General features: G+C 43.8%; 1 protein-coding gene across 2 annotated transcripts in view; it reads left to right on the forward strand.

Annotated features, from left to right (window-relative positions):
- The first annotated feature begins 13,490 nt into the window (after nucleotides 1-13,490).
- Nucleotides 13,491-22,098, forward strand: part of slc16a12b (solute carrier family 16 member 12b) — a 57,213-nt gene continuing 48,605 nt past the window's right edge. Inside the window, exon 1 of one of the 2 annotated variants that reach the window (XM_069900610.1) lies at nucleotides 13,491-14,034. The gene's annotated coding sequence lies outside the window, so the exon portion shown is untranslated. The remainder of the gene's footprint in view (nucleotides 14,035-22,098) is intronic. The other variant, XM_069900611.1, reaches the window with a different exon arrangement.

The following is a 22,098-nucleotide window of genomic DNA, read 5'->3' on the forward strand; positions in this document are numbered from 1 at the left end:
AGAGTAGTTTAATCCAATTACGGATCCCCCCCCCACCCCCGAAGCCCAATTTGGAAAGCATGTCCATCATGTATGTGTGTGATACCAGACAGTGACGCAACCAGACAGAAAATGCTCTCGGTACACCTGTAGAAGTTTTTGGCGACGTACCAAATCTCCTCAAACTCCTCACAGAGTATAGCCGCTGGCGAGTCTTCTCCCTTCCCCTTTCCCTGTCTCCTTTACCCCAGCTCTGCATTCACAGATACATCAGCATGGAGGCTCCAGGACAGATCCTCAGATGTTGACACCCAGGAATGTGAAGTTCTTGACCCTCCACTGCTGAGCTCTTGATCAGGGCTGGTTTGTGCCCTGCTGACTTCCTTCTGAAGTTCACAGTCTCCTCCTTTGGTTTTGCTAACATTGAGTGCAAGGTTGTTAGTGTGACACCACTCAACATGCTAATCTTTCTCCCTCCTGTATGCTTTCTCATTGCCGTTTGTGATTCTGCCAACAAGGGCTCAGGCCCAAAACATTGTAACATTACCTCCAGTGGATGCTGCGAGACCTGCTGAGTTCCTCCAGGATTTCTTTTTTTTTACTGGGATTACAGCATCTGCAGACTTTCATGTTTCACTGCATCCAGTCCCACAGAGCTGTGTACAACTCGGCTAGTAAGCCATCGCAACCAGGAGTTTTTGGTAACAAGTGCAATCTGAACTGACCAATCACATCATCAGATCAAACTCAATTAATTACACTTTAAAATGATGCAATTCAGTTGGCTGGTGAATGAACCAGATACCACTCTGCATACTAATTGTTCCTGCATCATGCAGTGAAGTTGTTGACGGTGAGTGGAGAAGCATTTTAAAGAGTGGGTGAAATTGGCCCACATCCATATACACTCATACTGGTTATTCAGTGCAGCCAGTTGTGATATTGATTAATTTGTTTTAACCAATTAATTGGCACAACCTACACCAAATACCTGAATTGCACTGTTACTATTGGATCTCTTGGGAACACAAATGAATATTCATGCTACCCAACCTCAGCAGGTTAGTGCTTCTTTCATTCAGAGTAATGCATCAAAGATGAATTGGTTTGGAGACCCACTGCAAAAAGAAATGAAACATTTCAAGTCGACTTTTCAAAGCTAAATGAAGGATGCCCAGATCATGTATTCAGCAATCTACTGACAAGTCTTTATAGTAAATTTTGCCAGCCTAGAATGTTGCATGCAGAGCAAAACGCGATGGCGGAAGCACTAAGGGGAGTGTTTGCAAATTCACACTGAGGAATGCAAATAGCTGTCACTATAAAAACAAAAAGCAAATTAAAAAAAAATGCTGGGAATACTTAACAAGTCGGCCAGCTATGATGGAAAGAGAGACAGAGTTATGATCAAGATCTGTGACCCTTTATTTGAATTGGGAGATCTCATTTCAGACCCTATTCTTAGTACGGATGCTGTCTGACCTCTTGAGTGTTTCCAGCGTGTTCTCTTTATATTTAAGTTTTCCACCATTTGTGTTTGTTCTTTTCAGCTTCACTATTTGATGAGCAAAAGGCTCTCTGAATTTTGCCAATGCTGGCACCATATTTAATAACCTCACAGCTGGAGCCTGAGAACATATCACTAAGAACTTAAGAAATAAGAGCAGGACTACTCTGCCAATCAATAGATCTCTCTGGACTTCTGCCTCACATCATCTTACTATCCATATCTCTCAAAAATCCCGAAATCTACTGATGTAAACTAATTCTCAATAAAGTTTGAATCTGACTGAGCCTCCACAGCTCTCCACGGTTAAGAATTCCAAATGTTCACCATACCTCTTTGCAGTTCCAAATGGACTAGCCCTTAATTTGAGATGGATGCCTAATTATGCATTCTCCTGTGTCAACCCTGTCAGTCCTCTCAGAATTTTGTTTCCGTGAGCTCCCCTCTCGTTCTTAGCAGCTCTTAACAAAAAAAATTGAGATTTAGCTTACTCCAATCTCTTATTTGGCAAACCCACTAACCAATGATTCTTTACTTTCTTCAGGACAATTTTTTTTAAGATAAAGGGAACATGTGTGGACTCAAAAGGCTGACATGACCTGTTTCCACTCTGTAAATGGTTATATGGCTCCGTAAATGGTTATTAAATTGTACAATTCTCCAAAGTTTGTTCTCACCAAAGCTCTATTACGTAAAGTTTAAATTTGAACTTTTAACATTTTTTTTAAATTTAGACATACAGCACGGTAACAGGCCATTTCGGCCTGCGAGTCCGTGCCTCCCAATTTACCCACACCCCTAGTACGTTTCGAACGGTGGAAGGAAACTGGAGCCCCCCCTCAGGGAAAATGTAATATTACATTCCAATAATGGAACCTTTACCTTTATAGGTAATCACTAAAATTAATGAATCGGTGCCCTAATCTCTTAAACATTAGTATAAATAGTTGTAATTTGCAGTTGTGAACTTCAGCCATCAGGACCTTGGTTGTAGGTGTTACGTCGGAGTGTCCTTCTCCTAGATGGATGGGCGAACGAGCCCCATCGACCCGGGTTTGAAATCATACTTTTCCTTCCCTTAGGCTGGCTTCCAATCAACGCTAACGAGCCCAGCCCACCCATTCAGTTATACCGCAGGGCACTCAGTCGCACCATGACTTAGTAAACTCAGTGAAAACGGGGGACATGTCGAAGGTGTTACTACGGATACAATAATGTAGATGAGACCATTTGCAGTGACCTCCTGCCTGGAAAGCCAGACAGTGGCCACGCAATGATCACTACATGGAGAAAGGTGAGGTGATGTATTAACACTTGGAACATCAGGCCCAGACCTCACCCAACCCACCCCTCCCAAACAGAGGAAGAAATGGTCAGGTAAATTAGCAACCTTTAAAATATGTTTCATTAGATGCATGGATAGGAAAGGTTTAAGGCACACATGTCAAACTCTGGCCCGCGGGCCAGATTTGGCCCACGATGTAATTATATTTGGCCCGCAAGATCATTTCAAAAATGTATTAGAGGTGGCCCGCCCTGCAGCGAGAGCCAATGCTGTTTTTTGGTAATGTCACCCCCACCATCCTCCCCCTTCATTGCACATCCTTCCCCATTGTAACATGAGAAATTGTAACACGAGAAGTCTGTCGATGTCATCAGCCGGCAAGCCAGTTGGAAGGCTCCCCGCACAACCAGTCACTTCTCCCACCTGTCGAGCGGTGTGGCGGATGGGCGAGCGCCTGTGATTTCCTGTCGGCGCGACGGGCATGGCAGGCTGCGCACGGCCCCCGGGCAGCACGAGCCCCGCGTGACTGGCACCGGGCGGCCCTTCCACAGCGCGAGCGCACTTCTCCCGGTCGCCACGGCCTTCAGCGCTTGCACCCGCGCGGACCCCAGGGACGACTGGTTCGGCCCTGCACGTGAAGAGAGAGATGGTGGCTGTCCGCAAAGGCTGATCGGCAGCGCGCTGGGCCTGAGTGGGTGGGTAAGCAGGGGTGGGCAGAGGGTGTAGGTGAGGAGTAATGGGCAGGATAAGTTATGGTGGTGCGAGGGGCAGTTAGAGGGAGGGATGAGTAGAAGGAGGGGTGGATAGGGAAGAGGTAAAAGGGGAGGGGCAGGGCGAGTAGGGGAGGGGTGATTAGAGCGTGAGAGACGGGTAGAGGGAGGAACAGGTTGAGGGGAGAGGCAGTAGAGGGGAGTGTATAGGATGGGGTGGGTAGAGGCAGAGCGAGTGGAGTGAGGGGTGAGTAGAGGTTGGGTAAAGGACTGGTCAGGTAGAGGGATGGTGGGTCGAGGGTGAATAGAGGCCTAGAGCCTGAGGAGTGAGCAGAAAATGCTGAGTCCTGATGCAGGCCAAAATGGACACAGCCTGTGAATGCTGACCGCATCTCCACAGGGACCAAATATGTTTCCCTCAGGTCAAGCAAAGGGTGAACTTGAGCTACCTACTCCTGACCTGTAACATTATCCTCCTAAAGTTATATCCTAAAGGTTAACATTACATATGTTGAAAGAAGAGAAAACGTGCAGATGTTGTTGAAAATTTTCAATAAATATTTAGTTCGGCCCTCGACTTAGTCCAAGTTTTTAATTTTGGCCCTCCGTGAATTTGAGTTTGACACCCCTGGTTTAAGGGGAAGTGGGATTCTCTTGGGTCGATAGCTTGGTTGGTATGGAAGTGGGGCTGATGGGCCTGTTTCCAAGTTATATGGAAGGTGTGTTCAATTGGATTTGGATTGAGTGATTGACTTGGCCATTCAAGAATTTTCCAGTTTTTAGCTTTGGAAAAACTCCTTTGTTTCTTTAGCAGTATGTTTGAGACCATTGTCCTACTGAAGGATGAAGCGCCGTCCAATGAGTTTGGAGGCATTTGCTCGAACTTGAGCAGATGCTATTGCTATCAGCAGTTACATCATTAATGAAGATAAGTACACCAATACCTGTGGCAACCATATGTGCCCAGGCCATAGCACCCCCACCACCATGTTTCCCAAATGAGGCAATTTGCTTTGGGTCTTGGGCAGAGTTCCTTTACATCTCCATACTTTGCTCTTGCCATCACTCTGATTCAGGTTAATCTTGGTCTCATCTGTCCACTAAGACATTTTTCCCGAATTCTGCGGGCTCTTTTAAATACTTCTTGGCGAACTGTAACCTGGCCATCCTGTTTCTGTGGCTAACTAGTAGTTTGCATCTTGCAGTGTAGCCTCTGTATTTCTGTTCATGAAGTCTTCTGTGTACAATTGTCCTTGACATGTCACACCTGCTTCCTGAAGAGCGTTCCTGATCTGCTGGACAAACTTTTCTTCATTACGCTGAGCATTCTTCTGTCATAAACAGTGGAGGTCTTCCTTGGCCTGCCAATCCCTTTGTGACTACTGAGCTCACCAGTATGTTGTTTCTTCAGCAGTTAGGAATATCATTAAGGTTTGGACGATGTCTTTTTTATTCTTGTTTTACAAGAATGGTTTCTTTGACTTTCATTGGCACAACTCTGGTCCTCAGTTGAAAAAGCTTCTAAGCTTTTGATCACCCCAAAAGTGATCAAAAGCTTAGAAGCAAGCCAAGCTCTCTTATACCTGTACCAATGAAGCAATTAAACATACCTGAGTAATCACAAACATCTGTGAAGCCAAATGTCCCAAACATTATGGTGCGCTGAAATAGGGGACAATGTATAAAATGTGCAGTAATTTCTACATATTGTAAGGTAAAACATCATGAGATGGGAATGTGTAAGGAGTTACCCTGCCCTGTACAGGGCTGTAACAAGATGTAAATGCATCCTTGTACTTACAAGATAAGAGAGACATTGATGGATTGAGAGGCAGGAAGCTAGCAGGGAAAGGATAGCAACAGTTTTAGTCATTGGACAAGTAATGATATGATGATGTTCTAAGCATGTATCCAAGGGTATAAAAAATCACCATTTTGCTGATAACGGCAGAATGCATTCTCCGACTAACATGGTTAGTCGCAAGTGTTACAATCCGGTAATAAAGAACAAAGAACCCTGATTTCGACTCAGCCTGGTGTTTGTCTCACTCATTCACTGCCCTGTACAGGGCAGGGTAACTCCTTACACATTCCCATCTCATGATGTTTTACCTTACAATGGTCAAACCAAAATGCGCACAAATACCCTTGAATAAAATCTGGAATGTGCACTTTAATCACGTGAATTGTTTGATTGCAAATTAAAACTTGCGGCACGGGGCAAATAAACAAAAGAAATCTGTATCTTTGGCAAAGGCAAGAAAATATTCAAAAGATTCTGAAAATAAAGACAATATTTTAAACTCCTTTTTTTAAAAAAAAACAATTGCTAAATTATCTGTAAGAGTGAGTATGTGTCTGTCTATCTCTGTATGAGGGAGAGTATAGTGTTGGAATTCTTGTTTCTGACTAAAATTAATTAATTGCAAAATGTGTCACAAAGCTTATGCTAATTCTCTTACTAGGATCACTGATTCAGGAAAGGAAGGATTGGTTAGAACCTTTCTCCCTGGAGCAATGGACACTGAGAGGGGCCTATTGCAGATCTATAAAATCACGAGAGGCATGTAAAGTGAATGGTCATTGACCTTTTCTCAGTGTAATGGAGTCTAACGTGAGAGGAAGAGGAGGAAAATTTCATTGGGCCCCTGAGGAGCATCTTTTTTACCCAGAAGGTGGTAGATACATGAAATGAGCTGTCAGAGGAAGAAGTCATGGCTTGGCATTGCGAACGAAGATTTAGGAAGGATCGTAGACGTGGGCATGCCCTTCGAGCCTGCACAATGGATTTTTATTTAGGTTGTGTTCAGGACTGGCCCCATCCTTTACATCTGGGGTTTATCTGCCATGGTGACTGCCAGGTCCTCGGGTCGTAGGTGTTACGCAAGTGTGCCCTTCTCATAGATGGATGGCCTGACGAGGCTAACGAGCCCCATCTCCCCAAGTTTGAAATCTGAGTTTTCCTTCTCTTAGGCTGGCTGTGTACAAGACTAATGGACTCAGCCCACCCATCCAGTTATACTGCCAGGCACTCAGTCGTGCCATGACGTAGCAAACTCAGTGAAAACAGGGGACACCTCGAAGGTGTTGCTAAGGATGTAATAATGTAGGCGAGGGCATTTGCAGTGGCCTCCTGCCTGGAAACCCAGACAGTGGCCACGCAGAGATCACTACATGGAGAAAGGTGAGGCTATGTATTAACGCATGTACTTTCCCTGGCTGAGCGGGACATCAGGCCCAGACCTCACCCCCCACAGAGGAAGAAGTGGTCAAATAAATTAGCAACCTTTAAAATATGTTTCGTTAGGTGCATGGATAGGAAAGGTTTAAAGGTAAATGGGACTCTTTTTGGTGGTTAGCTTGGTTGGTATGAAAAAGTTGGGCTTATGGGCTGTTCCATGTTGTAAAACTCTATATCAGCAGTATTTATCCATTCTCATGAGAATAACTCACCTTTTATTGTCCAGGATCTGAAAAATAATTTTTATCAATAAAATTTATTAGGCTATTTTTAAAAATATTTTGGGTGATTATAAGTTTTTTTTCTTCGCTAACACAAGAACATAAGACGTAGAAGAGGAGGCCATCTGGCCCATTGAGCTTCTCGGCCATTTAATGCGATCATGGCTGATCTGATGATATGCTCATCTCCACTGACCTGCCTTTTCTCCCGTCCCTTAATTCCCTAACTGTGTAGAAATCTATCCAACCTGGTCTTACTGAGATCGCCTCCATTGCTTCAAACAGCAGCGAATTCCACAGATTCATCAACCACCCTCTGGGAAAAGCAGTTCTTCCTCATCTCTGGCCTAAATTTTCTACCCTGAATCTTGAGGCTATGTCCCCTAGTTCTGGTCTCCCCCTACCAATGGAAGCACCCACCTCTATCGTATCTATGCCTTCCATAATTTCATATGTTTCTATAAGATCCTCTCTCATTCTTCTAAATTCCAGCGAGTACAGTTCCAGACGACTCAGTCTCTCCTCATAGGCCAACCCCTTCATCCCTAGAATATTTATTAATTAACATTACCTTTCATCTCTCTTATCCAGTATGTCTGATTAGGAGCAGGCTGAATGGATTTGAATTTGCACTTGGGTGTGGAACATGGAGTTAAAAATTAGAATGCTGCACAATAATTTAATCCACTGTAAGACTTAGACTCCTAAAGGACCTGCACTATATATGTCCAAGTCAGGTGGTATACAATTTGGGGGAACCTGCCAGTGTTATAAATACATAAGGTAGATGATAAATATTCCAGTTATTGTAGTGCAACAAAGTGATGCAATAGTGCGTGCAATCTATGATCAGTATTCAAAGGGAGGTTTGAGTCTGACAGCTGTTGGAAAGAAACTGTTTTTGAACGTAGAGATGCTGGTTTTCAGGCTTCTGTAGCTTCTCACGGAAGAAGAGGTGACCAGGGAAAAGAGGTTGTGACCAGGATGGCAGGGATCCTTTATGATGTCGGCTGCCGCCTTCTATTTGTCTGCAATGGATGGGAGGTCTGAGCCTGTGATGGACCTGGCTATGTTTGCTACCTTCTGAAGCTTTCTCCCTCCCTGGGTGCTCACATCACCAAACCAGGCTGTGATTGCAATCAATCAGTGTAGATTCCATAGTGCAGGCTGTTGAGGTTTCATAGAGCATCTGACGACATGTCAAATCTCCTTAGAAAGTCGAGGCGTTGGTATGCCTTCTACATGGTTACTTCAATGTGTGGGCTCCAGGAAAGATCTGAGTTATGGAATCCCAGCAACCTGAAGGTTCCGATTCTTTTTCCCATCAATGCAAACAGGTGAGATTGTAGAAGATTGGAGGTTTTCCTTTATTTGTTCCTGAAGGGAAGCAGGTATAAGCCAGTGAGTCTTACATCAGTGTCAGGGAGAAAGTTTTAAGGGATAAGATTTGTGTACAATTGAAAAGGGAGAGGTTAATCAGGAATAGTCAGCATGGTTTTATGCAAGGGACATCCTGACTCACTACTTTTGATGAGTTAAGTAAGAAGATGGATGAAGTCAGGGCAGTAGATGTTTTTAAAATTGCCTTTAGCAAGGTCCTGCTTGGAAGGTTGGTAGAGAGATCCAAGGCAAACTGGCTAATTAGGTACCAAACTGGCTTGGTGATGGGACACAGATGATATTGGTAGAAGGATCCTTATCTGATCGGAAGTCTGTGGTCAGTGATATACCACAGTGATCGGTAATGAGATCTTTCATTAGTGACCTTCTTTCAACTTGCATGTGAATGTTGGAGGTATGATCAGTAGGTTTGGTGATGATGCAAGTGGTGGTGTTGTAGATAGTAAGGCAGGAAGTCCAAGGATATGGATCAGATGTAAAGTTGAACAGATCATTGACTGTGCAAGGTAAGTAATTTTGGGAAATCAAATATGGATAGGATATACAGTAGGGCCTTAATAAATATTAGTGAAGAGTAGGACCTAGGACAGGTTGTACCTCTTTAATCCACCAACATTGGGACCTGGCCATTGCTGGACCACAGAAAATGTGGGAAAACAGAAATTGACGCGCAAGGAAATGCTTATGAGCACCAATGCCATCTTCTGCACCTTTTGGTCTCTTGGATGAGATCCTGAAGGGCTAAAATACAGCTGAATATGAGAAATTAACAGGACTGCAACATGAAAACACTTGGCTGCAGTGTAAGCAGATTTTGGTGCATTAGCGCTGCTAACAGCGCCGTCCTGGTGGCAAATCCACAAACTAATGGTGGCAGATTCAAAACATGCCGGACTACGGGAATCGCCGGACCACAGAGCACCGGATTAGAGGTACAACCTGTATAATGTTACAATGAACTTGAATGGTGGAGTGGGGGGGGGCGAAGGATGAAATGGCCTATTACTGCTCCTATTTCTTACTCTTATATACTGCCAAAATTGATATACTTAATGGATCAAAATATGTAGTAATAATTTGTGAGCACTATGTCAATTTAGCCATAATTCAAACAAATCCATAGCAAAGTGGAAAGCAGGGTTAAGAGGCCAGCTCCTTTTCCTTGCATTCCTGACTACTTAGCTTGGAAGTTCATTTAAAAACCGAGGCAATGTCTCCGTGGAAATGGCCCATACTCAACTGAGGGTGCATCTGTGCATTAGCTGCTGATTGGAGGGATAAAAGAAGAAACCTGCCCCCGATTCAATCTGAAATTTGTATGATTAATTTTGGCTGTTTGGTCTGGCATCTGTTCCTGAAAACCCAACAGTTACCAGTTTAGAAACCAGTGACAGCTGTGTGTCCCAAAGCCCTGCTGAAATAGCTAATTTAGGATGCCTCCACTAACCTCAGCAGAAGTTGACTCGTCTGTCCAACTTGTCACTTTTGATATAAGTGAATCACATATTCCAGTTACAAGCAAGCTTGGGGTTGGCACCAAGCTTACTTCACCTATGCCAAAATTCAGCCTAAGAAAATGGCAGCCCTGCTGCTAGTGGGGACACAGTGATCCTCTGCAGGGTCCTACTGCCTGGGAGAGCAAGGATCGGGGACACAGTGCTCCTTCACAGGGGCTTACTGCCCGCTTGTAATGCTGACAGTACCATACAGGCTTTAAACATCTGGTTAAAGGGGCCAGTGGGCTGATATCGCCTCAAACCGTGCATCTTGGCGCCTCACAGTTCGGCGGGCAGCAACCTCCTTTAAAGAAGACCGCAGAGCCCACCTCACTGACAAAAGACAAAGGAGGAAAAACCCAACCCCAACCAACCAATTTTCCCCTGCAACCGCTGCAACCGTGTCTGCCTGTCCCGCATCGGACTTGTCAGTCACAAACGAGCCTGCAGCTGACGTGGACATTTCCCCTCCATAAATCTTCATCCGCGAAGCCAAGCCAAAGAAAGAAAGGGGCCAATGGTTTCTTTAAAACATTTGAAAACCACGCCAGTAGCCATGTTTGGCAGTGGACCTTGAGGGGTTTCAGTTGACGATGGATCATAACAATGGCACAGGCACCAGCAGTAGGAGACCCCCCACCCTCCCTCTCCCTCTGAGAAATGGCCCTACAGGGAAAGTGACTGAGGCAGTGAACCAGCAAGAGGCTCAGCGGCTATGGGCTGATGGAGATGGGCTCACAGGAACCAGGTATCAGGTCTGGGATTCAAGAGGGTGCCAAGGGCAACAAGAGTTCAAGAAGGGGCCTCAGGAGTTGAAAGCATCATGATTGTATCAGTGTTTTGCATCTGAGAGCTCTGGTTTGCCTGTGTAGCTTCAGGAGCACAGTCTTGGTGTTTCTGAGGGTACTCTCTTTTTCTTTTGTTGGGGATGCCGAGCTATGCCAGTGGTGTACCTTTAAGACAGGCCATAGTTGATTACTTTTGTGTATTATTACATTTTGCAAGTTAGTACATGACAATAGGAATCTTCAAACTTGAGAAGCAATCTTTCACCCAGGTGTTCTGAGGTCAAAAAACTTCCAAACAGGATATCAGAATCCATCCAGAAGATGCACAAGACATGAGTGATCTCAAGATTTTTCAAGATTGTAAAAGTTGTTGCAGGTTGTAGATCTACTCACCAAGTGAGAAACATTCATTTTTCCAGAGTTTCTGACCGTTGCGTGTGAGGAATGCATGGGGTCTCATCACCTCCGACCACTTTCCCTCATTATATATCTAAGAGGGAAATGAATTCATTATTCAGTAGGGAAGGAAAATAGGGCAGAATGTACAGGAGGTGCTGAACTATAAGATGTCATTTGCATCTCCAAATTCGAACCTTTTGGTTAAACAATGGGAAGCTGGAAGAACTCAAAATCTCAATAAAGGATCCTGACCTGAAATGTTGACTGACCATTTCTACCCAAGGATGCTGCTGACCTGTTCAGTTCCCCTCAGCTCAATCTTTTTATTGAATTTTAATGTAATATGAAACATGCAATAGACAAGGCATGGAAAGATTAAGGATACATAATTGACAAGATTCTAATATACAACAACCAAAAAATAGTAGTCTTCATCTCACCATAGAGTCAAAGAGAAAGAAAAAAATTCATGTTATACTAAAAAAAACCCCGTATTAATCTATAAAATAAGTCGTGGCAATCCCTCGAGGTCAAGGGTGATGGCCTGTGATCTGTTGATTTACAGAGCGAAGGTGCCTGTGCATGTATTTGTTTAATGTGTATTTGATGTCACACTCCGAGCAGCACACGATACTTCACAAATCAACCAACTTGTTCCAATGGCACAAAAACCATGATTGCAGCTGATGGATTTGTTGCAGCCTTCGTCCACCTTCACAGCCATTGAGGTCAGAGTAACTTCATCCGCCTACTCCACCATTGAGGGTTGGATTGTTCTTTGTCAGGGACCTCACCCTCGACCTTACCGCCGTGGGTGACCCTACCAGGAGCATAGCTCCAGATGACATTGCGCTCAGGTTCACAGGACCACACGAGCGTCTCCACCACCACAAGGTGACAATCCACAGAGAAGTATGAAAAACGAAAACAACAACATTTAAAAAAAAACGCTAGGAAGATTAGAAGTCTGGTCCTCACCCATAAGAAGAATTTGATGGTATTAGGAATGGACAACAACTCCAAAAGTAAAATGTTAGAACTTGTATCATATGGAAATATTTTATGAATGGGCACCAAGTTTCTTCAAATTTAAGAGAAGAATCAAATGAGGCACTTCTCAATTTTTCTAAATTCAAACAAGCCAGAGGAGGAGTGGGGTCCTTCCATCTAAAACTCATCATTCAATAAAAGAGTAGGAAGTAGATCAAAGTTCCATTGATATTGAATTAAATAAGACACGGTCACTCCTTGTTCCAATATGACAAGTATGATTAAAGTGCTGGCATTCAAAAGTCTGTCACATGCACTGCAGCTTTCCAAGGCTAAGATTTCATTTTTAAAAAGTGAACCAGAAATATCCAAAACACACAGCAGAAATTTTACAAGCCCAGGCATGGGGAGTAATCTCTGGATCCAACCAGGAAGTGCACAGGGGTTCATTGCATTTGGGCTTTGGGCTTTATCTGAATAATCGGGAGAGAAGCCTTCCCTGCCTTAGTCCCAATTAGAGTTCGGCTGCTCAAGAATGGAAATGATGCAATCTTGGTATATAATTGGGAGGTGAACTCCTTCCCCTTCTGGCTATGAAAGAAAAACACTTTTGATTAACAGTTAAAAATTGTCTGCAATAAATCCACAAACCCCTTTGAAAAGCAAACAGGGAAACTTAGTGCTTGAATTCCTTGCAAGGACTCCCAAGCAAAACTGAAGCTTGTCCTTGGCATATTCCAGAGGACTGAGAACAAAACATCAAATCACCTAGGTTTTCTGAATATTGTCTACAGCCTAAATCATGCCGTAAGTACTCAAGATGCATCCTTCGGTACACATAATAACCATCAGACAAAAGTCTTGGTACCTTATTCTCCTGGAAGATAAATACAGTGAAGACCAAACTAACCATTTTAAAACCTGCTGCAAAAAAAAACTATCTTCAGTTGTTAGCTTTTTGATTAAAACTGCTTGATTTTCAAAGCCCAACCTTGGCCGCGTATGATTATGTCATGTTTGTTATTGTCTCCCAAGATCTTATCTGAGAAACTTGCATTTTCTCTTGGCCATGTTGAATGCCCAGTTGAGTACCTTAAAAACATTTATCTATAGATAAATTGCTGATTTGAAATTTGCCCCGAGTAGGGAGATTAAAGAACATTGGTCCTTTCTTAAGTCTATCACGGGGAAACGTAGGGAGACCAGGCTGGTCAGTCTCCAATGAGGGGGTGTGGTGTCCCAAGTTGGGGAGACATTTCCACGAGGATAGTAAATAATTGGAATTCTCCACCTGGAAGACGTGAGGGCAGGACCAGCCATGGTGTCATTGAATGATCATGCGAGTTGGACCTTAAGTGGACAGAAAGCAGGAGGTCTCTTCCACCAACCCAAATCCTGTTCAACCCCTTGGGCATTTCCCGCACCAAGAGCAACTCCCTCCGTTGTCAACTTCCCGCTTTGCAAATGCAACTGATCCCTTCCCGTTTGGAGGTGGGTCCGGGGAAATAGAAACTTGCTTTGACGTTCTCTGCCATTGAGGGCACAGAGTGAAGAGACGTTGCAGCCGGCCAAGGGAAGTTGGGAGTTGCACGGAACCGCGGGGCGATCAACAAAGACGGGGGCTGGAGATGCTGTTCAGAACTCCAGCACCAATAATTAGTGGATTAATTATTTATTGGCGTTATGTCTTTTGAGAAGGGGCGACTTTCTGCCGTAAGCGGTGTGTGTGTGTGCTCTGGAGTCGATGCCCTGGCACCGATACGCGGCACCTCGGGGCTTTAAACAGCAGGGCGCCGGCTCCTGCGCTTGGGGGAGGTGGGTTCGGGCGGCATGTGCTCCGGGTCAGAACTTTTTCTCAACGCCAACTTTCTTCTTCGCGAAAGCCAAATGCTTCCTCCCAGGCGATGGGAGGTCCCTTTCTGTCAGCGCGGCTGGCGAGGAGGTGGGGCGCCCAACTTTTGCTTCTCTCTCGCAGAGTTTTTCAAACAAATTTGGTTTCGATCGTGATTCCTCGCAGGTAAGAGTTGAACCTTGCCCAAGTCTGAGGTTTCGCCTGTGGTCGTATTTTGCGGAATTCCCCGAGGCGGGATCGAACTTGGGGAGGGGTTGGGGGAGTCGGACCGCTCCATCGGACGTTGGGACGAGAATGACTCGGTGTCGCCAGAGCTGAGGAGGGAAATCGCGGAAGTTCCAAGGGTAGAATGGGGTAGCCCAGGGGAGCTTTGGGGTCATTTCACTGGATTTCGTCATTGGGACTCAATACATTGTGCGAGCTCCCATTAGCACCTCCTGGTCAACGTCCCAGATAATGTAGAGGGGCCTGAATGTTGCCAAAGTAACTTATCATGTTGCATTGAAACAAACTGGAGAAACTCCGTGTCTTTTCTGTAGCAGAGGTGAAAATGCACCTTGAGCCCTTCATCCGCTGCTCCTTCTGTCTTAGACCAGAATGAATACACCATTTTATGCAGCACTTGGCAACCTGCAAAAACAAAGTCTATTTTGAGAAGAATTTGCGAGAAATGGATCTGTTCCTGCAAAGTAAACTTTATTCATAAAATACAATCATTATCCTCTTTCGCAGAAGCGATTTTATTCAATACACAAATGTGCTGGAGAAACTCAACAGGTCAACAGCATCCATTGGAAGTCAATGGTCACCATCCTTCTCCCTTCCCTCCTATTACGTCTCACCTTCTAGTTTGTGATCTTCCTCCTCCCTCCCCTTTTTATACAGACACCTGCCTATTTTTTTCTTCTCCCTGAAATAACCCTTTATTTTCTATGCATTTCTGCATGAGATGCTGAGTTTCTCCAGCACATTTGTGTATTGAATAAAATTGCTTCTGCAAGAGGATAAGGATTGTATTTACTGTTTACGTTGTATTGAACTCAACCCCAGCATCTGCAGACTTTCTTGTTTAACTTGATTTTGTTCACTTACAATATATCAACATCACTCATGTTCGTACCCAAACGTTTCATTATTGATGTGTTTTGAAAGGCTGTTATTCAGGGCCCAGACCCTGACTGTCCTATGGTGGCTGGACCCTAGGCTGCATTCCTTCCCCACAGAATGTTTAAGGTGACTACACCTTTAGTGCATTCCTCAGTATCTATACTCGCCTCTTGGCAGATGCCAGTCGATAGCATTCGAACTGGGAAGACCAACAAGTTTTAGGCAGATCTAAGTGCATCTTTCACTAAGAAGTGATCAGTGTTTGTCTCATTACACATCCCGTCTCTGGGAGCAACTTGTAGAGTGCAAACTCCTGTGTTCTACCACTGCTGGGGACGAACCTACCTAGAGAAATTAATAATTGAGAGAGAGCAGAGGTGTGTGCGCGCATGGGTGAAAAATAGGCATTTTTGGCATAGAAATGCAAAATTCAGGACAAAAGAGAAAAAAGGAAAATCTGTAGATGCTGAGTTCAAGTACCATACACAGAAGTGCAAGAGAAACTCAATAGGTTCATTAAAGGAGCAAAAGGCAGATAAAATTTTGGACTGAACCCCGACTCAGGAATCTGGGAAAACTGATTTCTCCAATAAAAAGGATCCTGTTGAGCTTTTAGCAAGTAAGCAGAAGGGCAATTGTGTGGATGGAAGGAAGGAATTTTTCACTGTTGGTGGGCTTTGTTAAGATTGAAGAAAAAAGCAGGTACACGCTCATTTATTCTCTATCCGTTTATAAAAGTTTATGAAATTTGTGTCAGTGAGAGAAGGGAGGTGACAGAGATTGTCCAAATTCTTCAGCTCGAGGGAGTTGGCTTGAGTTTGTTGACAGTGGACAGAGGATGAATGCAGCAAGAGAAAGTACAGAGATGATGCTTCAGTCCCGAATTTTAAACCTTTGATCATCTATTGGATCGAACACTGACACATGGAAGTAATAATGACGATAATGAATAATAGGGTAAAATAGAGTAGAAAGCAAACAAGGAACTAATAAAAGGAAGGCAAAGTAACATGAACTGTTATAGGCAAAGTTAGAAGACATTTATCATTTCAAGATGGTCCAATGTGAAATGAGTGCCAGAGTAAAAAAAGGCTTTGAAATGGTTGTTCAAGTGATCCGGCGCAGACTCGAAGGGCCGATATGGCCTGTTTCTGCGTTGTAAACTGTTATATGGTTTATATGGAAACCGAACTTGTTTGGGATTGGGGAGAAAGTGGAGGAGAGATTGGTGTGGCCGAACTTGTTTGGCATTGGGGAGAAAGTGGAGGAGAGATTGGTGTGGCATGCTTAGTATAGCAGTTAGCGCAAAGGTGTAACAGTACCAGCAATCGGGATCAGGGCTCAAATCCCACGCTGTCCGTAAGGAGTTTGTACGTTCTCCCCATCTCTGTGTGGGTTTTCCCCAGGTGCTCTGGCTTCCTTCCACCATTCAAAATGTAGGGTAATTGACCAAAATGGCCCCTTACCGTACTGTATGTCTAAAATTTAAAAGAAAAAAACAAGTGGCTGATATGTTGCAGTCTATCAATTAAAATTTGAGCCTGTTAATAAGTGAAATTGATGAGATGCTGTATTGTGTTTTCTTCATTGTAAATAATCTGCAAGATTTAGTCCATTACAGTGTATCTATTACAATAGGAGGTTTTTCCTATTGTGAGGAAAAACCTCACAAAGATAAGTGTATACAGAGCCGTTGTCATACCCACACTCCTGTTCGGCTCCGAATCATGGGTCCTCTACCGGCACCACCTACGGCTCCTAGAACGCTTCCACCAGCGTTGTCTCCGCTCCATCCTCAACATCCATTGGAGCGCTTTCATCCCTAACGTCGAAGTACTCGAGATGGTAGAGGTCGACAGCATCGAGTCCACGCTGCTGAAGATCCAGCTGCGCTGGGTGGGTCACGTCTCCAGAATGGAGGACCATCGCCTTCCCAAGATCGTGTTATATGGCGAGCTCTCCACTGGCCACCGTGACAGAGGTGCACCAAAGAAAAGGTACAAGGACTGCCTAAAGAAATCTCTTGGTGCCTGCCACATTGACCACCGCCAGTGGGCTGATAACGCCTCAAACCGTGCATCTTGGCGCCTCACAGTTTGGCGGGCAGCAACCTCCTTTGAAGAAGACCGCAGAGCCCACCTCACTGACAAAAGGCAAAGGAGGAAAAACCCAACACCCAACCCCAACCAACCAATTTTCCCTTGCAACCGCTGCAATCGTGTCTGCCTGTCCCGCATCGGACTTGTCAGCCACAAACGAGCCTGCAGCTGACGTGGACTTTTTACCCCCTCCATAAATCTTCGTCCGCGAAGCCAAGCCAAAGAAGAATTACAATAGGAACATAAAGTAAATGTTAAGTATGACTTCTTGGTTACGATTGCGAGAATGGACAAGAGCCATCTGATCTTGGAGAGTGTGATCAGATGATGGTAATTGTATTTGTCAAATGCTGAGAGTTGTTGAAGGTTCATCACTGAATCTCTCACACACATGTTAGAAACAGAAGTACCTTCACAGATTTCGCTCCAGACAAAAATTGAGAACAAAGAACATTTATTTTACAACAATGCAAAGTTGGGTGCTTCCCCTTACCCTGGGAATACACACATACACTGGGGCTCACCCAACTTTTATACAGTTGATTTCAGTATAGGAATACCCTCCCCCTTACATTCTTCTGCCTCCTGCTGGAGAGGTTTGGCATTAGGCAATCCTTCCTGCCTACGTGCAATTTCGGTATACTTGGAGGACCAGGGGGTATCCTGTCGGTGTCCCATCATTGTCCTTATTCACACCTTCCTGATTCTCGGGGCTACAGTCTCTTGGTATGTAGAGTTGGCTCATCCTGTCTAGGGTTGGCTAATTTAATATGTATAAATCTGTGTAAGGTTAGCTAATTAGATATGTAGGACTTGGTACTTCTGTCCAGGGCTAGGAGACCCTTATCTGATCCAGACTACCTCAACTTCCTACATTCTATTGTTCCTTACCACTCCTTATCTTAGTCTTATGGTTGCTCTTGTCACAAAGACTAGAAGATTCTTATGTTAATCACGCTGACTCTGCTTTCCTGGATCCTAATCCCCAAGCTCATCCTGTTTGTACTGGTTACAGCCATTAACTGATGTATGAATTTTAGTTTCCTTCATGTTCATAATTTTAGATCAGTTTTCCCATCTCTCACACACACACACACACACACACACTTCACAATGATCAGATTAGTTGCCACCGTGTGCACATCTGCAGGCTAAACATGCTATTTTGATCCCTACAGTAGTCAAATAAATTTAAAACTAAAAATGAATTTGGAATCAATAATTCATTTGGGACTACAGCTCTGAGCAGAGTCCTTGAAAGATATTGGTCTTGTGATTTAACCACATTTGCATTATTTATTTCAGTTAAACTTCCTTTGACAGGGCAACATGCCCAGCAGCAAGGCCTCAATTACACCCAGTTGGCTTTGCTGGGCAAGTCATGTTATTTGCACACCTGATACTCCAGATTCTTGAGCTCTGTCATGAGAAGAGCTTCCCAAATGGACAGAGGAGCAAGATTGAAGGATATTCTCAAAAACGTTTTGAAAAGTGCAATATCTCCATTAACTCCTCAGAATTCCCAGGGCCCGTGACTAAAAGTGGAGAAACAGCGAAAATTCAGAGAGAATCTGAATTTCATGAGTCAGGATTATATAGCGACAAATTGCAAGTGATGTAAGGCGCACACCTCCTACAAGTTTACCTACCCACCTACCTCAGCAGAGTGCTTTATTGGTGGCAAAGGCTGCAGGTCCTACATTGACCCTGTCAGTCATCTCACAATCCATGGATCCAGAATGGAATCAAGTCATCAATGACCCCAAGGGACTGTGAGAAGAAAAGTTTGTATTATCGCAGTATGATTGATCACACTCCTTGTGTGAACCTCTTACACTTTCCTTTTGGACAAAGGGTCAAATGGCACCATCCACTGTGCATTGTTCTTTTTGAGATGTAATCTGAGAAATTATATCAAGTCTGCTCACCAGTGCTGGTCGGACTGTTGGTAGTTATACAAAACTTGGTGCTACATGGCAGCCCCAATGCAAGTCTGCTTTCCCTAGCATCCCAACTACCCCCAATTAGTCCAGGCACAGCCCTCCATTAAGTGACCATCCATATCTCAATGCTTTAAACCTTTGGTCCTTTAAGGCACCTCGGTCCGAGCCAGCTCTCTGTTAAGCGACCACCCTAGGAGATGGCCACTGGCTGCTAAGTCCATGGAGGAGAAAATGCATAACAACGCTGGTTCAGGGGTGCCTGAGGTGAACTCGGGGGCAAGACTGCAATTGGTATCCCTCAAATTCCATGAAGGAAGATATATTAGGGCCCATTTCTTTGTAATATGGTCAAAGTTATAATGAAAATGATTTCATCAACATATATATTCAATATATAGTTTTTAGTATATTGTGGTCAGAGTGAGTGGAAAATTTAATGCACAAGTTGGATAGTATTTATATAATTCTCAATTAATTGGTTTTGATGTTATTCAATGTCAGGCATAATAATACAAGGAACCTGTTTTTCTTAAATTCTGCATGATTCCACATAACTTGAATGACTAAATAACCTGTTCTGTTTTGACATGATGGGAGGCACTGGGATGTTTCAGCAGGTCACAGCTAGGGGACCTTCTAAAATGTCAGCAAGCACCATGCAGTAAATTTTCCCAAGTTTTTCTAGGCCATCCTCTAACATTAAGTGCATGAAGCTCAAGCCATTGTGCATGTTTGTACAGGCAAAGTTGTTTGTGTCACTTGATAGCTGCAATGTCAGAGCTGGTAAGACATTGTGTTTTTGTTACTTTAGCTAAGTGGAGGTTTTTGATGTGACAGTTGTGAGCAACTGGGAAGAGAGCGAGACCATCTAAAGGGAGGGAGCATGCAGAGGGAGGATTGAAGTTGTGAGAACTGAACCTGAAGTTAGGGTGAGGGGAATGGAATATATGAGGGTGAGAACATAAAAATATGGAGGTGTAACTGGGTGAGGATAGAGTTGAAAAAGCCAGTAGGGCAGGGTCCAGTGGTAGGTGTACAGGATGGCTAGGCAGATTCAGAAGGGAAATGTTCTCTCATTGGTGAAGCTCTGATACCACAAAAAGGCTGTGCTGAGCAAAGTTTATATTTAGATATTTCTTACCTCTCTAATTAACTAAACTTGACACAGAGAGAGGTGCCCATTCAATCCTATAAGTGTCTAGAGTCTTCATTTTATGCTCTATTGTGATTTCTGGACTGGCATCTGATAGAATTTGATGCAAAGTGCCAATGTAATTGCACCATTTATCCTTCTGCGCCACTGATCAGGGAGAATTTCCTCTTCCGCACGGAGTTCCCTCTATCTATGGTGATAAAGCAGTAAGAGTTCCCATTTTTCTGTGACTTTTTATATACAAAACAGTACTCATTCTGGCCAGGCAGTGAAAACATTGGAGAATAAGTCATGCAATCAAAATGACGTACAGCATGGTTATAGGCCTCTCTGGCCCATGAGTCCATGTCACCCCTATTAACTTACACTCCCTGGACGTTTGGAAGGGTAGGTGGAAATCAGCATACCCAGAGGAAATCCCACAGAGACAGGGAGAGCATAAAAACTTACACACTGTGGTGGATTTGAACCCAGGTCATTGGCACTGTAATGGCAATGTGCTAACCACTACCCTGTCATACACACAATGTACTTCAACTTTTGTCTGGTATAAGGCAAAGAGTCGCATGAGCATTATCAGGAGCCCCTAACAATAGGAAGAAAGAAGCAACAAAGAGTCTCTTCAGAGACACTGAGTGTCCTTCATGTGCACAAGACTATCAAACGTTGAAGCAGAATCAGGCCATTTGGCCCATCAAGTCTGTTCTGCCCTTTGAGTCATGGTTGATGTATTCTCCTGCCTTCTCCCCAAAGCTTTTGGCACACTTATTAATCAAGAATATATCAACCTCCACTTTAAATATACCCAATAACTTAGCTTCCAATGTGGGTGTGATGGTAAAATAACAAAACACCCCCATTCATAGTTTAATTGAGCAATACACTGAGGAAGCTAGCCCTTCACCACAACATCCATGCCAACCAAGATGTCTCTATACAGTAATCCCATTTGTCTGTGTTTGGCCCTTAAACCTTTAAACCATTTCTATTCATGTACCTGTTCAAATTTCTATTCAATATTGCAATTGAACCTGTCTCCATCACCTTCCCTGGCAGTTTGTTCCATATGCAGAATCTCTGTTTAAAAATGTACCCCTCAGGTTCCCTTTAAAATTATTGCTCTCTCTTACAGTAAAGTTGTGTAAGAAATTGGTGAGGCTAAATTTGGAGTATTATATGCAGTTCTGGTTATCTAACTACAGAAAAGGTATCAATAAGATAGAAAGAGTGCAGAGAAGATTTACTAGGATGTTGCCCGGACTTCAAGAAATGAGTTACAAGGAAAGGTTAAACATGCTAGGGCTTTATTCCCTGGAGCATAGAATAACGAGTGAAGATTTGGTCGAGGTATTTAAAATTATGAGGGGGATAGACAGAGTAAATGTAGGTAGGCCTTTTCCACTGAGGGTAGGTATGGTACAAAGCAGAGGACGTGGGTTAAGATTGAAAGGGAAAATGTTTAGGGGAAACTTCATCACACTGAAAGTGCAGGCTTAATTTTAACATTTAAGGAGAATTTGGACTGGTAAATGGATGGGAGAGGCACAGAGGGGCTATGGACTGGGCACAGGTCAGTGGGACGAGGCAAAAAAAAGTTCACCACAGACTAGAAGGGCCAAAGGGGCTGTTTCTGTGCTGTAGTGTTCTATGAATCTATACGATCTCGTTGTAGATTCTCCAATCCTGGGGTAAAGTCTTTGTTTACTTATGTCTCTTTTGATTTTATAAAGCTCTATATGGTCACCCTTGATGAAGGAGATAATCGTCAACTTCAGGAGGACCAGGAATGACCACCTTCCACTACACATCAATAACTCTGTAGTGGAGAAAGTGGAGAGCACCAAGTTCCTTGGCGTTCACTTAACTAATGACCTATTGTGGACACTCAACATCTCCTCACTCATCAGGAAGGCTGAAAAGCCACTGC

The sequence above is a fragment of the Narcine bancroftii genome, chromosome 10 (assembly GCF_036971445.1).
Source record: "Narcine bancroftii isolate sNarBan1 chromosome 10, sNarBan1.hap1, whole genome shotgun sequence".
NCBI classification, from domain to species: domain Eukaryota; kingdom Metazoa; phylum Chordata; class Chondrichthyes; order Torpediniformes; family Narcinidae; genus Narcine; species Narcine bancroftii.